Source organism: Heptranchias perlo, chromosome 11 (genome assembly GCF_035084215.1).
Source record: "Heptranchias perlo isolate sHepPer1 chromosome 11, sHepPer1.hap1, whole genome shotgun sequence".
Taxonomy (NCBI): domain Eukaryota; kingdom Metazoa; phylum Chordata; class Chondrichthyes; order Hexanchiformes; family Hexanchidae; genus Heptranchias; species Heptranchias perlo.
The window spans coordinates 60,260,946-60,279,823 of record NC_090335.1 but is presented as its reverse complement, the minus strand read 5'-3'; positions in this window follow the sequence as shown (position 1 = coordinate 60,279,823).

The following is an 18,878-nucleotide window of genomic DNA, read 5'->3' as shown; positions in this document are numbered from 1 at the left end:
GACAATATCTGCCCTGTCTTTTTACTGCAAAGAAGTTAACCCCTTCCACAGACAACCGTTTTTAATTCACTAAGCATCAACTTTTGTATTTCTGAATGTAAACATATATTGGACATTATTAAATTTTAAGTTGCTTACAAATTAACCCATTGGGCTCTCAAGAAGTGCCACAATAGATTTTATGTTTTTCTTTGCTTTGAAAAACAGGGGACCATGGTTTTTGGGACTGCATGAGTGTTGATGGTGCAGGATTACCAAGAGTACTCCTTTGACATAAAGGTGGCTTCACAAATTTACAGAGCAACTTTTGCTGGAAAAATGTTGGTACAGAAAGAGATCCAGTGGTGTTAGGAATTTAAGACTTTATCTGCACTCGTTGTCAGATATCAAATGTCACAGTGTGGTGACAATTTGGACTAAGATTTTGCCTCTCAAAGGCTCGGCTTTAACCTATTCAGGGTCATTTTTTATCTTCCATGACAGAGTGCTTGGTGGTGGGGGGGGGGAGATATGGGAGTTACCTCCAAAGTAATTACAAGCACTTCTGTCTCTATTGTAAAACCACCAAGCCTGGGCATAATTTGTTTCTGAAATTGGAATTGATAAGATAAATTGATATGAGTTTCTGTTCAAGTTTTCAAGAAGGGAAATCTTACCTGCAGTTTAAGAGGATAATCAAATTTTATTTTTTAGAAAAGAGTCCAGTCTAAGTGGTTCCTGCCCAATGCTGTTTATCAAAGAAGAAAGTTTTTTGGGGAAATAAAATTAAACATTGACAAGTCCAGTCAGCCTAATAATACTGCTCCCTGGATTTGTGCTAATTTTGAAATGATCAAATAAACAAAAATGTGTTGATAACTTGGGCCAAGTTGGGAACGTTTAGTCTATGTTTTAAGGGTTAATGATAATATTGCATTGGAGAGTAAAGTTCCTCCAGGGCCCATGAATGAGATGAAATGAAAATTAATGAGATGTGTGAAATGTATGAGGAAGTGATTGAAAGTATGTGATGGAAGCAGAGAAAGTGAACCATCAAATGAGGTCTGGGTCATTGCCCTAGGTGATTGAAAGATGTGTGACTGCACCCATGAGTACATTCTAGTGAAAGTCAGGTGAGAGTAGTTAATTGATAGCTTTCTCTTGGAGATATTTGTGTCCTTGCCTATAATGAGCAATAAGAAAATGCATTTGATAACCTGTCCACTCCCCGAGACATCGGGACCATGCAGGGAGAGATAAGCAAAGACCTCCAGACACCCCCTGAACTTTTGATAAGATAACCTGAAAGCCCAGGAATGGCTTATATCTGAAATCAAGTGTGGCATGATCTTGGGATACCAGTGTGTGTGCAAATGCGAGGGAACTAGCATGCAGAAATGCATGATAAAGGTGCACTGAAGAACGGGTCTCAGACATGCTCAGTTACTTGACAACAGCACAACATGAAGTGGTTAATGTGGCTCAGGAGAGTGAGAACACCTTTTAATCAAGGCACTGACACATGTTCCATAGAGAAACTGACTAATTAAAAAGAGGGTCATAGAATTTGGATTTCTAAAAGTCAGGGTTGGTTTCCTTTGAGCTAACAATGAAGGCAAAGGAGAAATAATACTTAGCAAGAATTAACCATAAGATGGATAATGGTAAAAGGAGAGCTGGAGAATCTTTTAAGTCCATGATGGTACACTGTCGCTTTCTGTGTAATGTAATTATGATTTTCTTTGCCTGTATCATGATGTATGATATTGACCAAATGAAACTTAGACTAAATGAGCAAATAACTCGAGAAAGGAATGTGATGCTAACAAGATGAAGACCTTAGATAAGGCCATGTGGGGTAACCAGGGGCTGTTGGAGATTATAACTGAAAAGTAGTAAAGGAAACCATTTTCTTGGATTACTCTGTAGTTTAAAAACCCTACTATTGAAAGACTGACATGCATCTGAAACAATGTAATACTGACATTAAAAAGGGGACTACTGTTGGGAATCATGCATGGTGGGAGATGGTTTACAACACAGGTCAGCACCCATGGGCTAGAATAATATCAATGAGTTTTATCATAGCCCAGATAATTGTCCTCATAATTCTAATTGGTACAGTGTGTTGGTTGAAAAGATTAATGAAGAGATTGTCACAGAAAACCCAGAACATGGAATTGACTAAACTTGGAATTTGATTAAAGGTTGTGGGATCAGGAATTAGTTCCTTCAGCATTTAAAACTTATATTTAGATTAGGTATTTTTAACATATAAACTATATAAACCACTCACATTTAGATTAAGCATGTTAATGCATAAACAGCACACACTTATAAATATAAGATAGCTAGGAATCGTAGGATAGGAGCTAAGGATCATGAAATAACCAAGTTTAAACCACCGAGAATGCAGAACGTCAGGCTGAGCGAGGTGATGCTGAAAGCTGCTTACATTGCAGGTTTTGAGATAAGGATGAGTTGAGATTGTGTAAGAGCTGTAGACCTTGGGCAGGTCTGATAAGGAGTCATGTAATGTGAATGACAAATTTTGAGAAGCACAGGACGGAAGAGAGAGAGAGAGAAACCTTGGGCGATAAGGCAGAGAGCCCCCACACTGCTGCCATTGGTCACCCGACATGCCCATTCTCATAGTGCACCGCCTTCCTGTGCCAATTGGAAAGCGAACAGACTCTTCATTGGATGATTATCAACTGTCAAAAAGCCTATTTTCTCCATGTCCAATACTTTTGTAACCAGTAAACAAAAATGTTCAAAGTAAATGAAAAAACCCCACAATTTTTGATTGCCCCTATGATTTATCTCCTGGTTTTTTTGCAGCAGTGTCCTGGAGATGTAATTCCTGGAGACTCCAAGGCAATCCTGGACGATTGGCAACTTTAGCTTCTGCACAGATTGCAGTGCTTGCAGTAGTACCAGATTGCCATTATTAATCCGAATACTATTATCTCTACCCATTTAAAAAAAAAGTTAAACTGTTATGTATAATAACCTCGGACAAATTCCTTTCACTTTTGTGCTTTAATATATCTTTACTGAGACCATTTGTGTGAGATTTCCAACTGTGGTTTGCAGTCCGTAGTTTACCATACACAGGTGGCCCAACCGAAACTACTGTCCCACACTACTGTAGATGCACCAGCCCCCTATGTTCCCAGCATGTTCGTCGCCCACATGCAGCTAGCTTCTTACTAAATCTCTCTCTCTCATTTGCACCCTCCTCTCTATTTTTCCTGGCCACCCTTTCTGCTTGTTTCTTTTTCATTTTACTGAACTCTCAGAAGTGACCGTCGAACCAGACTACAACAAAAAGCAACCGAATACTTCTAATTTTAATACACTAGTGCTTCTGGCATTCCTGCTAATGACAGGAAATGCGTCGCATGATGTTTCCTGTTCTGCAGCTTGTGATTTGAATACGTGTGCCCATATTAAGGTGGATGCATCAATGGGGGAAAGTCCTGAAACTGGCAGTGGGTTGCGAGCAGAATGACTCCCTGCCTAATCTTCCGTCCTGGCCCACCAGAGAATCTGGGCTAGTAAAATAGCTTTTCTACCACTACTGCTACAACAACAACAACTCACATTTATATCAAGCTGTTAACCTAGAAAAACATCTCAAGGTGCTCCACAGAGGCAGAAGGGAAAAAAATGGACCCGAAACCAAAGAAGAAGGGGCTAGAGGGCGGGTTTTAAAGAGGGTCTTAAAGGAGATGAGGGAGGTGGCAAGGCGGAGGTGTTTAGGGAGGGAATTCTAGAACATGGAACATAGGTGGGTGAAGGCATGGCCGTCAATGGTAGGGCAATGGGATGGAGGAGTGCATAAGAGGCCAATGCCAGCAGAATGGAGAATTTGGGGTGTGAGTTTTTGTGCTGGAGGAAGTTAGAGAGATGGGGAGGGGCCATTGAGAGATTTAAACATGAGAATTTGAAATTTGAGACATTGGGGACCAAGAGCCATTGAGGTCAGTGAGGTCAGGGGTGATGGGCAAGCGGGGCTTAGAGGGGGATAGGATATGGCAGCAGAGTTATGGATGTGTTGAAGATTACAGAGGGTGGAGGATAGGAGGCTGATAAGGAGAGCATTGGAATAGTTGAGTTTTGAGATACCAAAGGCACAAATGAGGGTTTCAGTGGTAGACGGGCTGAGGTAAGTGCAGAGGTGGGTAATATTACCGAGGCAGAACACGTTAGGAAAATTTCCACTCCTGATGTTGAAGCAATGAGACTTCTTCAAGAAGTGCAGCTAAAGAGAGGGATAACCTCTTTGGACCCCAAGGCACCCTCCTCACAAGGAAATTATACATGCTATTCGGCAGCGGATGGTGAACACAGGAAAATGCTGTCTCAAATAGATAAGTACATGGCAAAATTGTTCAGGGGTATGGTAGCATAGTGGTTATGTTACTGGACTAGTAATCCAGAGTCATGAGTTCAAATCTCACCACAACAGCTGGGGAATTTAAATTCAATTAATTAAATTTTAAAAATCTGGAATTAAAAAAAACTAGTATCAGTAATGGTGGCCATGAAACTACCGGATTGTTGTAAAAACCCATCTGGTTCACTAATTCCCTTTGGGGAAGGAAGTCTGGCCTATGTGTGACTCCAGACCCAAAGCGATGTGGTTGATTCTTAATTGCCCTCTGAAATGGCCTAGCAAGCCACTCAGTTGTGTAATCTTGCTTAAAAAAAAGTCATAATAAGAATAAAACCGGACGGACCACTAGGCAAAGGCAAACCAGTCGACCCTGCAAAGTCCTCCTCACTAACATCTGGGGACTTGTGCCAAAATTGGGAGAGCTGCCCACAGACGAGTCAAGCAACAGCCTGATACAGCTATGCTCACAGAATCATACCTTTCAGCCAATGTCCCAGACTCTTCCATCACCATCCTGGGTATATCCTGTCCCACCGGCAGGACAGACCAACCAGAGGGGGTGGTACAATGATATACAGTCAGGGGGGAGTGGCCCTGGGAGTCCTCAACATTGACTCTGGACCCCATGAAATCTCATGGCATCAGGTCAAACATGGGCAAGGAAACCTCCTGCTGATTACCACCTACCGTCCTCCCTCAGCTGATGAATGAGTCCTCCTCCATGTTGAACACCACTTGGAGGAAGCACTGAGGGTAGCAAGGGCACAGAATGTACTCTGGGTGGGGGACTTCAATGTCCATCACCAAGAGTGGCTCGATAGCACCACTACTGACTGAGCTGGCCGAGTCCTGAAGGACACAGCTGCCTGACTGGGCCTGCGGCAGGTGGTGAGCGAACCAACACGAGGGAAAAACCTACTTGACTTCGTCCTCACCAATCTACTTGTCGCAGATGCATCTGTCCATGACAGTATTGATCGGAGTGACCACTGCACAGTCCTCGTGGAGACAAAGTCCCGTCTTCGCACTGAGGACACCATCCAACGTGTTGTGTAGCACTATCACCGTGCTAAATGGGATAGATTCAGAACAGATCTGGCAGCTCAAAACTGGGCATCCATGAGGCGCTGTGGGCCATCAGCAGCAGCAGAATTGTATTCCAGCACAATCTGTAACCTCATGGCCCGGCATATTCCTCACTCTACCATTTCCAACAACGTTCACCTGAGGAAGGAGGAAGCCTCCGGAAGCTTGTGAATTTAAAATAAAATTGCTGGACTATAACTTGGTGTTGTAAAATTGTTTACAATTACCAACAAGCCAGGGGATGAACGCTGATTCAAATGAGGAGTGTAGAAGAGCATGACAGGAGCAGCACCAGGTGTACCTAAAAATGAGGTGCCAACCTGGTGAAGCTACAACTCAGGACGACATGCATGCTAAACAACGGAAGCAACATGCTCTAGACAGAGCCAAGCGATTCCACAACCAACGGATCAGATCAAAGCTCTGCAGTCCTGCCACATCCAGTCGTGAATGGTGGTGGACAATTAAACAACCAACGGGAGGAGGAGGCTCTGTAAACATCCCCATCGTCAATGATGGCGGAGTCAAGCACGTGAGTGCAAAAGACAAGGCTGAAGCGTTTGCAACCATCTTCAGCCAGAAGTGCCGAGTGGATGATCCATCGCGGCCTCCTCCCGATATCCCCACCATCACAGAAGCCAGTCTTCAGCCAATTCGATTCACTCCACGTGATATCAAAAAACGGCTGAGTGCACTGGATACAGCAAAGGCTATGGGCCCTGACAACATCCCGGCTGTAGTGCTGAAGACTTGTACTCCAGAACTAGCCGCGTCTCTAGCCAAGCTGTTCCAGTACAGCTACAACATTGGCATCTACCCGACAATGTGGAAAATTGCCCAGGTATGTCCTGTCCACAAAAAGCAGGACAAATCCAATCAGGCCAATTACTGCCCCATCAGTCTACTCTCAATCATCAGCAAAGTGATGGAAGGTGTCGTCAACAGTGCTTTCAAGTGGCACTTACCAATAACCTGCTCACCGATGCTCAGTTTGGGTTCCGTCAGGACCACTTGGCTCCAGACCTCATTACAGCCTTGATCCAAACATGGACAATAGAGCTGAATTCCAGAGGTGAGGTGAGAGTGACCGCCCTTGACATCAAGGCAGCATTTGACCGAGTGTGGCACCAATGAGCCCTAGTAAAATTGAAGTCAATGGGAATCAGGGGGAAAACTCTCCAGTGGCTGGAGTTATACCTAGCACAAAGGAAGATGGTAGTGGTTGTTGGAGGCCAATCATCTCAGCCCCAGGGCATTGCTGCAGGAGTTCCTCAGGGCAGTGTCCTATGCCCAACCATCTTCAGCTGCTTCATCAATGACCTTCCCTCCATCATAAGGTCAGAAATGGGGATGTTCGCTGATGATTGTACAGTGTTCAGTTCCATTCACAACCCCTCAGATAATGAAGCAGTCCGTGCCCGCATGCAGCAAGACCTGGACAATATCCAGGCTTGGGCTGATAAGTGACAAGTAACATTTGCGCCAGACAAGTGCCAGGCAATGACCATCTCCAACAAGAGAGAGTCCAACCACCTCCCCTTGACATTCAATGGCATTACCATCGCCGAATCCCTCACAATCAACATCCTGGGGGTCATCATTGACCAGAAACTTCAATTGGACCAGCCATATAAATATTGTGGCTACAAGAGCAGGTCAGAGGCTGGGTATTCTGCAGCGAGTGATTCACCTCCTGACTCCCTAAAGCCTTTCCACCATATACAAGGCACAAGTCAGGAGTTTGATGGAATATTCTCCACTTGCCTGGATGAGTGCTGCTCCAACAACACTCACGAAGCTCAACACCATCCAGGACAAAGCAGCCCGCTTGATTGGCACCCCATCCACCACCCTGGACATTCACTCCCTTCACCACTGGCGCACTGTGGCTGCAGTGTGTACCATCCACAGGATGCACTGCAGCAACTCGCCAAGGCTTCTTCGACAGCACCTCCCAAACCCGCGACCTCTATCAACTAGAAGGACAAGAGCAGCAGGCACATGGGAACAACACCACCTGCACGTTCCCCTCCAAGTCACACACCATCCCGACTTGGAAATATATCGCCGTTCCTTCATCGTCGCTGGGTCAAAATCCTGGAACTCCCTTTCTCACAGCACTGTGGGAGAACCTTCACCACACGGACTGCAGCGGTTCAAGAAGGGCAATCAGGGATGGGCAATAAATGCCGGCCTTGCCAGCGACGCCCACATCCCATGGACGAATAATAAAAAAATGCAAACAAAGAATTTCCTCTCACACTGTTAAACCATGACTGAGACTGAGCCTTCGGAGAGCATAAATTGCGATAGTTTACTCGGGCACGTTTTATTATTTAAAGATGGAACTATTGTTCCATAATCACCAGACAATCACTCCCACTGACTCACTCATGCATCCACTCACTAACTCATGCATATATTCCATTGCAACACCATGACACACACTATTCGCTACAAAGGTCTGTTTGAAGGAGGGTTTTGCTGCCAGCACTCTAATACATAATTCATCTTCCATTTTGATATACCAAGGATGTGGCACTTTCACCGCTGTGGTCTGGGTTCCTGGTCAGGGAATATAATTTTTCTTCACACAATCTAAACTCTCTCCCTCAAAAAACCTGTTGAGGTTGGGTCAACTGAAAAATTTAATACTGAGATAGATAGATTTTTGTTGGGTAAGGCTATTCAGGGATATGGAGCAAAGGCGGGTAAATGAAGCTGAGGTACAGATCAGCCATGGTCGAATTGAATGCGGATTAGGCTCGAAGGCTCTGCATGGCCTACACCTGTTCCTATGTTCCTATGATATGCATCCCCCAAGGACCAGCTGCAGGTACCAGTTGCTTCCATGAAGACAGCACCTCCTGCGTTACTCACTCTATTCCATAGCAGGTATATCCACCCTGGGTTATTTACATCGTCAACTTGAGGTGATACACACAGCATGAGTGAGCAGGAGCATGTGGTGATGGGAGAGGAGGAGCAGGAATCTGCTAGTCAGGGGATGAGCTCACATCCTTAGCTGTAGAACACTGATATTTGGATCTGTGGGGGTTTCTCTTTAGAGGGAGGATGCCATATGAGCCCCAGTGTTTTCTTCTATCATTGGAAGGTGCGCCAAGTAGCCTGTAAAGTGTGGCGGTGACTGTGGCAGAGCCATCTACCCGCATCTATATAGTCGTGTATGACTGATTAGCTAAAATGCAGTCCACCTTGGAGGGTGTGGCAATTTCAGGGGCATCAGAGCCTCCATTGACAGAGTTGCTTCGCACACTGGGGCAATCTCTTGTGAATGCTCATGCTGCTGTTTTGGATCTTGGCCCTGAAATTCCGTGGGGTTTCTCCTGCTCTCCTGCCGTACCTTCGGTGCGAGATCGGCAGAGCCCCTCAGAGAAATGGCAGAATTGGCTGAATGTGACTATTTACTCCTGTTCTCTGGAGGTTCCGCTGGTTTCTCACTGAAGCTAAAGCAGATGTTAAAAAAAAGCATACAGGATCCTTGGTTTTATAAACAGAGGCATAGGCCTAAATTTTAACCCGGAGCCAGGAAGAGGGCGGGGCGGAAGGAGGGGGATTCCTGACAGGAAACCCGGAAATACGGGTTTTTTATTTTTTTTTGTTGGTTTCCTGCCCGGCAGGCCAGCCTGATTAACAGGAAGCGGATGTGAACAGGTAAGTCTTAGTTTGGGGAAGGGCGGGGTGGGGGAGTGTGGGGTCGGGGGTCACAGGGGGTTCGGCCACTGGGGGGTCAGGTTCGGGGGTCACGGGGGCTCAGTCATGGGGGGTGCGGGGTCACGGGTCATTGTGGGTTGGGGTCATCGGGAGAGTCGGTCATTGGGGGTCGGTCATCGGGGCGGTTGGGAATCATCAGTCGGTCATCGGGGGGTCGGGAGTCATCGGGGTGGGTTTGTCATCGGGGGATCAAAGATCGTGGGGGGGTAGGGGTTGGAGATCGTGGTGGGGGGGTCGCTGCAGGTAGGCTTGGGGGAAGCAATCCTGTTCCTACGGGCCCACAAGCAGTGCGATGAAGGCACTAACCTGCTGTTTCCGGACTTCTCGCCTCCTCTCATGTGGCGTGAAGCAGAAGGCCCGGGAATTCCAGCCTCCAGGGAAAGCTTGAAAGCTTTCAGTGACCGACCCGCTTCCTAAGAGAGGGTTGGTCACCCGCCCCTTGTCCCGCCTCCGTTAAAACCGGAGGTGTGTGGGATGGAGGCAAGTTGGGGTTGGGTTCTAATTTTTTACAATTTTTACCTTCCCACCTGCCTCCAACCCACCCGTTCGTGGGGTTAACATTTAGGCCATAGAGTATGAAAGCAAAGAAGTTATTCTAAACCTTTATAAATCACTGGTTAGGCACCAGCTGGAGTATTGTGGCACCACACTTTAGGAAGGATGTCAAGGCCTTCGAGAGGGTGCAGAGGAGATTTACTAGAATTGTACCAGGGATGCGGGACTTCAGTTATGTGGAGAGACTGGAGAAGCTGGGGTTGTTCTCCTTAGAGCAGAGAAGGCTAAGAGGAGATTGAATAGAGGTGTTAAAAATCATGCCGGGTATTGACAGAGTAAGTAAGGAGAAACTTTTTCCAGTGGCAGAAGGGTCGGTAATCAGAGGATACAGATTTAAGGTAATTGGCAAAAGAACCAGAGACGAGATGAGGAAACATTTTGTTACGCAGCGAGCTGTTATGATCTGGAATAAACTGTCTGATAGGGTGGTGGAAGCAGATCCAATAATAACTTTCAAAATGGAATTGGATAAATACTTGAAGGGGAAAAATTTGCAGGTCTATGGGGAAAGGGCAGGGGAGTGGGACTAATTGGATAGCTCTTTCAAAGAACTGGCACAGGTACGATGGGCCAAATGGCCTCCTTCTGTGTTGTATCATTCTGTGATTCTATGATTCCAGGAGATTGGGAGAACACCTATGGAATTTCCAAGCTCTTGTGCTCAGTTTCCAAGAGGCTCTTCTGTTCAGCTTCAACATCATGAGGGATCAAATGAAAAGAGCCATTTCGCAGGACCTTAAATCTGGAAACAGGGTTGAACTGCAGAGCTCCTCCTGAACGGTCCCAGCATTGGAAGCATTGCTTGAACATGCCGAAGATCTGCTCTCTGATATTCCTGGTGGTGGCATGGCTCTCAATGTAGGCATGCTCTGTGTCTTTGCGTAGGTTCCTGAGGAGTCATGAGCCATGTCTGAAGGGGATAGTCCTTGTCGCCAAGTAGCCAGCCCGTGACTGACAGAGTGGGTGGAATTAAAAGCAGGACAGAGGACTGATGCAACATGAATGAATCATGACTGCTGTCAGGAAACCAGGCACAGACCTGCATGATACGCTGCCTGTGGTCGCAAACAAGCTGCACTGTCAGGGAGTTGCATCACTTTCTATTCATAGAATCATAGAAAGGTTACAGCATGGCAGGAGGCCATTCGGCCCGTCGAGTCCGTGCCGGCTGTACGCATGAGCAATCCAGCTAGTCCCACTCCCCTGCCCTATCGTCGAAGCCCTGCACATTTTTTCATTTCAAGTACTTATCCAGTTCCCTTTTGAAGGCCATGATTGAATCTGCCTCTACTACCCCCTCGCGCAGTGCATTCCAGATCCCAACCACTCGCTACATAAAAAATTTTTTCCTCATGTCACCTTTGGCTCTTTTGCCAATCACCTTAAATCTATGTCCTCTGGTTCTTGACCCATCCACCAATGGGAACAGTTTCTCTCTATCTACTCTGTCTAGACCCTTCATGATTTTGAATACCTCTATCAAATCTCCTCTCAACCTTCTCTGTTCCAGGGAGAACAATCCCAGCTTCTCCAGTCTATCCAAGTAATTTAAGTCCCTCATCCCTGGTATTATTTTAGTAAATCTCCTCCGTATCCTCTCTAAGGCCTTCACATCCTTCCTAAAGTGTGGTGCCCAGAACTGGACACAATACTCCAGTTGTGGTAGAACCAGTGTTTTATAAAGGTTCATCATTGCTTCCTTGCTTTTGTACTCTATGCCTCTATTTATAAAACCCAGGACTCCGTATGCTTTTTTAACCGCTTTCTCAACTTGCCCAGCCACCTTCAACGATTTGTGCACATATTCCCCTAGATCCCGCTGTTCCTCTACCCCTTTTAGAATTGTGCCCTCTCGTTTATATTGCCTCTCCTCATTTTTCCTACCGAAAAGCATCACCTCGCATTTTTCCACGTTAAACTTCATCTGCCATGTGTCTGCCCATTTCACCAGCCTGTCTATATCCTCTTGAAGTCTATCACCATCTTCTTCACTGTTCACTACCCTTCCAAGTTTTGTGTCATCTGCAAATTTTGAAATTGTGCCCTGTACACCCAAGTCCAAGTCATTAATATATATCAAGAAAAGCAGTGATCGCAGCACCGACCCCTGGGGAACACCACTGTACACCTCCCTCCAGTCAGAAAAACAACCGTTCTCTACTCTCTGTTTCCTGTCATTTAGCCAATTCTGTATCCATGATGCTATTGCCCCCTTTATTCCTTGGGCCACAATCTGAATAGCAAGCCTACCATGTGGCACTTTATCAAATGCTTTTTGAAAATCCATATACACACCAACTGCATTGCCCTCATCTACCCACTCTGTTACCTCATCAAAAATCTCTATCAATTTGGTTAAACACAATTTGCCTTTAACAAATCCGTGCTGGCTTTCCCTAATCAATCCACACTCATCCAAGTGACTGTTAATTCTGTCCTGGATTATCATTTCCAAAAGTTTCCCCACCACCGAGGTTAAACTGACTCGCCTATAGTTGCTGGGTTTATCTTTTGAACAAGGGTGTAACATTTGCAATTCTCCAGTCCTCTGGCACCACCCCCGAATCTAAGGATGTTTGGAAGATTATGGCCAGTACCTCCGCAATTTCCCCCCTTACTTCCCTCAGCATTCTAGGGTGCATCCCATCCGGACCAGGTGACAACTATCTTAAGTACAGCTAGCCTTTCTGGTACCTTTTCTTTCTCAATTTTTAGCCCATCCAGTATATTAACTATATCTTCCTTTACCGAGACTCTGGCAGCATATTCTTCCTTGGTAAAGACCAATGCTAAGTACTCATTTAGTACCTCAGCCATGCCCACTGCCTCCATGAGTAGATCTCCTTTATGGTCCCTAATCGGCCCCACCCTTCCTCATACAATACATTTACTGTTAACATGTCTGTAGAAGACTTTTGGATTCCCTTTTATGTTGTGTGCTAGTCTATTCTCATACTCCCTTAGCCCCTCTTATTTCCTTTTTCACTTCCCCTCTGAACTTTCTATATTCTCTCTGGTTGGCACTTGTGTTATCAACCTGACATCTGTCATACGCCCCCTTTTTTCGGCTTCATCTTACTCTATCTCCTTTGTTATCCAGGGAGCTCTGGCTTTAGTTGCCCTACCTTTCTCCCTCATTGGAATGTACCTTGTCTGTACCCGAATCATTTCCTCTTTAAAGGCTGCCCACTGTTTAATTATAGTTTTGCCTGCCAATCCTTGATTCCAATTTACCTGGGCCAGACCTGTTCTCATCCCACTGAAATTGGCCCTCCTCCAACTAAGTATTTTTACTTTAGAGTGGTCAGAGTCCTTTTCCATAGCTATACTAAACCTTATGATACTATGATCGCTGCTCCCTAAATGATCCCCCACTGACATTTGCTCCACTTGGACTGTCTCATTCCCTAGAACCATGTCCAGCAATGCCTCCTTCCTCGTTGGGCCGGAAACATATGGTCAAGAAAGTTATCCTGAACACATTTCAAAAATTCCTCCCCTTCATTGCCCCTTATATTATTGTTATCCCAGTCTATATTAAGATAGTTGAATTCAGAAAGAAGCCAGGATGGTGCTGGGGATCACGCAGGGCAACTGCAGTCTATGGCATGTTGGACCCTGGGGAAACCTGCAATGAGGGCGAAGCCAGTGCTCTCTTGTTTTGCTTTGCTCTGTTCATTGGGAAAGAAATGTAGAGCCTTGGTCAGCTCCCTGATACAGCGGTGCACAGCAAACTGCGAGATGTCGCTGATGTCACCTGCTGCAACCTGGGACGACCCTTTGCGCAAATGTTAAGGGTCATGGTGACCTTGACAGCCACGGGCTCTGCTGTCCATGCCCTGGTTTGAGCTCTAGTTGTGGCTGCTGCAGGTGACATAGCTCAGTGATAGCCTCCTTGGTGAAGTGCAGTCACTTCACTCATTGCTTCTCAGTTGACGTCGGAGAAGTGCTCCCTAAAGACCCGCTGTGGTTAGGGCCTCCTGCGCAGTGCCCTCCTCCTCCCTCTTCTCCCAGCTGCTTCTGCTCTCTCCTGCCTTCTTCGCTGCTCCCCTTCATCCTCCAGCCTCAAAGGCAGACCTCCCAGATCACCCATGACTGGAATAAATTCTTTCCATAGCAGACAAAAGTAGTCCAGCCCCAGCACAAAGTTGTTCCCAGAAGTCAGAATTAACTTGCGGAACACGAAAAATCGCTATTAAAAAAAAGGCCCAGTCATTAACCAGCAGCATAAGAGGACAAACCAGCAACTAACCTGTCTGGAGGAGATGAGCCCTTTAAATATCGCTCCTACAGGGTCCTTCCTGACTGTTAGCGCCATGAGTCATTGTGCGAGTTTATTACATGGCGAGTCAGGTGCTGGGGCAGACCAATTTAACGGAAGACTCCTACAAAGAGGGTGGAACCCTTATTTAAATATTTTAATTACATTTTTGAATGCTTTCGGCACGTTCCCAGGATGTCGACGGAGCACCCGATCCAATATGGCAGGTGGTGCATCACCGACCCGAGACGGGCGTGCACGGCATCACCCACTATATTGGGATCCTGAGGATGTGAAGGCGCTATATAAATGCAAGCTAGTTCTTCCGTTTCCTGGCTTACTCACATAGGCAACTGTGTTAACGAATGGCTATTTCAGGAATTGATTGGGGTACCTCCATTTATCTGCTGCAATGTGGAAAATACAGTGCTAGCATGAAGCCTTAGTTGGGCAGCATTTACGTTGGTTCCCGTTTACTGATATAAGTTTAACACGGTGGCAGCAATTTTCCACAAGTGGTTGAAAACAGTAATGAAGCTATTATTGAATGGGTGGGTGGATCCAATTAATTCTAGCCACATTGTGTTTTCCAAACAGTTAATGTGGTATACACACTCAGAACAGGACTAAATGACATACATGACTGATATACTCAGCAGGAAGATGGCAACATAATATAGGAAGCAGGCTTGGCGGATCAAATGCTTCATTTTCATTATGTGCTATGAATCAGTGAATTAGCAGAGCTCGTTAATGAAGAATAGTACAGTTTATCAAAACGCTAAATGGTTTTTGTTTCCACGTGATTAACCACGTGAGCTTCGTGCTGCCTGGTCATTAACATGATCTCTACGTGCAGCCAATGCTACCCGCGCTGTTGAGAGGTTGCACGCACAAGCAGCAGGCCCGAAATGGGGCATGGACAGCACTTGTTAAAGGCAACCTGCACCTCTTAAAGGGGAGGTGCACAGTCAATTGAAAGCAGTGTAGGATGGCAAGAAGGATTGCTGAACCAGCAAGAGGGCGTGCCCCAAGGTTCTCTGACGATGCACCGGAGGCCCTGGTCGAGGGTGTAGACGAAAGGAGGGCCATCCTGTACCCACAGGGTAGTAGGAGACCCCCCAGACACCAGCTGCGCAGGCAGTGGGAGGCTGTGGCGGAGGAGGTGAAGGCCAGGAGCACTGCACCGCGCACGTGAGTGCAGTGCTGCAAAAAGTTCAATGATTTGACATGAGTGGTCAAGGTGAGTGAATGCAAGTGTCAAGCGACACATCCTACCAACTACACCACTGCTCCATGCACGACACCCCCCATCACACACCCACCAACAAACGCTGCCCATCCATACGCAACTCTGCACCTTGCATGCTGCATCTCACCCGCACATAGTACCACACCCGCAGGCTACACAACCACCACTCATAGGTTGCACACGCTGGCAGCTATTCGACCATGACAGGCACATCACCCAGACACCTTGCAGGATACTCACTGACATACTTCCCTCCGTCTTGCAGGAGAAGGTATAACAGCTGGCAGCAGGAGAGACCTGAGGGAGGACAGGACGCCTACACGTCCTCACCCCCCTGGAGGAGACTGTGCTGCAGATCATTGGGCAGGCCGTCGCTGCAAGGTCTGCACAATCACTTTGGGTAAAATTTAGTTTAAGAGGCCATTTCTGCAAGAATGATTTATGCTTGGGTTTGTGGCTCAGTGAATAAATGCACTGCATGTATGGTATTGTATCACACAGGCCAGGAGGGGTCTCTGGTCCATGTCAAACTCAGCTGGGGTTAGTGGTGTTACTGCAATTGAGCTCAGTGTTCCTGGGCTAAAGAGAGTGAGGAAGCACTGAGGGTAGCAAGGGCACAAAATGTACTCTGGGTGGGGGACTTCAATGTCCATCACCAAGAGTGGCTCGGTAGCACCACTACTGACCGAGCTGGCCGAGTCCTGAAGGACATAGCTGCTAGACTGGGCCTGCGGCAGGTGGTAAGCGAACCAACACGAGGGAAAAACTTACTTGACCTCGTCCTCACCAATCTACCTGTCGCAAATGCATCTGTCCATGACAGTATTGGTAGGAGTGACCACCGCACAGTCCTCGTGGAGATGAAATCCCGTCTTCGCACTGAGGACACCATCCAACGTGTTGTGTGGCACTACCACCGTGCTAAATGGGATAGATTCAGAACAGATCTAGCAGCTCAAAACTGGGCATCCATGAGGCGCTGTGGGCCATCAGCAGCAGCAGAATTGTATTCCAGCACAATCTGTAACCTCATGGCCCGGCATATTCCTCACTCTACCATTACCAACAAGCCAGGGGATCAACCCTGGTTCAATGAGGAGTGTAGAAGAGCATGCCAGGAGCAGCACCAGGCGTACCGAAAAATGAGGTGCCAACCTGGTGAAGCTACAACTCAGGACTACATGCATGCTAAACAGCGGAAGCAACATGCTATAGACAGAGCTAAGCGATTCCACAACCAACGGATCAGATCAAAGCTCTGCAGTCCTGCCACATCCAGTCGTGAATGGTGGTGGACAATTAAACAACTAACGGGAGGAGGAGGCTCTGCAAACATCCCCATTCTCAATGATGGCGGAGTCCAGCACGTGAGTGCAAAAGACAAGGCTGAAGCGTTTGCAACCATCTTCAGCCAGAAGTGCCGAGTGTATAATCCATCTCAGCCTCCTCCCGATATCCCCACCATCACGGAAGCCAGTCTTCGGCCAATTCGATTCACTCCACGTGATATCAAGAAACGGCTGAGTGCACTGGATACAGCAAAGGCTATGGGCCCCGACAACATCCCAGCTGTAGTGCTGAAGACTTGTGCTCCAGAACTAGCTGCGCCTCTAGCCAAGCTGTTCCAGTACAGCTACAACACTGGCATCCACCTGACAATGTGGAACATTGTCCTGTCCACAAAAAGCAGGACAAATCCAATCCGGCCAATTACCGCCCCATCAGTCTACTCTCAATCATCAGCAAAGTGATGGAAGGTGTCGTCGACAGTGCTATCAAGCGGCACTTACTCACCAATAACCTGCTCACCGATGCTCAGTTTGGGTTCCGCCAGGACCACTCGGCTCCAGACCTCATTACAGCCTTGGTCCAAACATGGACAAAAGAGCTGAATTCCAGAGGTGAGGTGAGAGTGACTGCCCTTGACATCAAGGCAGCATTTGACCGAGTGTGGCACCAAGGAGCCCTAGTAAAATTGAAGTCAATAGGAATCAGGGGGAAAACTCTCCAGTGGCTGGAGTCATACCTAGCACAAAGGAAGATGGTAGTGGTTGTTGGAGGCCAATCATCTCAGCCCCAGGGCATTGCTGCAGGAGTTCCTCAGGGCAGTGTCCTAGGCCCAACCATCTTCAGCTGCTTCATCAATGACCTTCCCTCCATCATAAGGTCAGAAATGGGGATGTTCGCTGATGACTGCACAGTGTTCAGTTCCATTCGCAACCCCTCAGATAATGAAGCAGTCCGAGCCTGCATGCAGCAAGACCTGGACAACATCCAGGCTTGGGCTGATAAGTGGCAAGTAACATTCGCGCCAGATAAGTGCCAGGCAATGACCATCTCCAACAAGAGAGAGTCTAACCACCTCCCCTTGACGTTCAACGGCATTACCATCGCCGAATCCCCCACCATCAACATCCTGGGAGTCACCATTGACCAGAAACTTAACTGGACCAGCCATATAAATACTGTGGCTACGAGAGCAGGTCAGAGGCTGGGTATTCTGCGGCGAGTGACTCACCTCCTGACTCCCCAAAGCCTTTCCACCATCTACAAGGCACAAGTCAGGAGTGTGATGGAATACTCTCCACTTGCCTGGATGAGTGCAGCTCCAACAACACTCAAGAAGCTCGACACCATCCAAGATAAAGCAGCCCGCTTGATTGGCACCGCATCCACCACCCTAAACATTCACTCCCTTCACCACCGGCGCACTGTGGCTGCAGTGTGCACCATCCACAGGATGCACTGCAGCAACTCGCCAAGGCTTCTTCGACAGCACCTCCCAAACCCGCGACCTCTACCACCTAGAAGGACAAGGGCAGCAGGCGCATGGGAACAACACCACCTGCACGTTCCCCTCCAAGTCACACACCATCCCGACTTGGAAATATATCGCCGTTCCTTCATTGTCGCTGGGTCAAAATCCTGGAACTCCCTTCCTAACAGCACTGTGGGAGAACCGTCACCACACAGACTGCAGCGGTTCAAGAAGGCGGCTCACCACCACCTTCTCGAGGGCAATTAGGGATGGGCAATAAATGCCGGCCTTGCCAGCGACGCCCACATCCCGTGAACGAATAAAAAAAAAAACTGCCATAATTTAGTTCCTGCTTCTGATCACTGTCTACACTTGTGTTGGGAAATGCATGTGTGTGAATTCAGGGAGGGGCTCAGCTGCAATGCTCCCCATGGTTCACTAGCCCACTGGCACTCACTTGGTAAGTCAGCTCACCAAGAAAGTGGGTGAGGTATCAGCTGTTTGCTGATGTTGATGGAACAGTAGGGGACATTTTGCGAGGTCTGTTCATTTAAATAATTATTCAGCATTCCCAGTGAGGAATGGACCAAATCATAGAATCATAGAAATTTGTGGCGCAGAAGGAGGCCATTCAGCCCACCGTGTCTGTGCTGCCGAAAAATAGCTATCCAGCCTAATCCCACTTTCTAGCTCTTGGTCCATAGTCTTGTAGGTTACGGCACTTCAAGTGCATATCCAAGTACTCTTTAAATGCGATGAGGGTTTCTGCCTCTACCACCCTTTCAGGCAGTGAGTTCCAGACCCCCACCACCCTCTGGGTGAAAAGATTTCTCCTCAGCTCCCCTCTAAC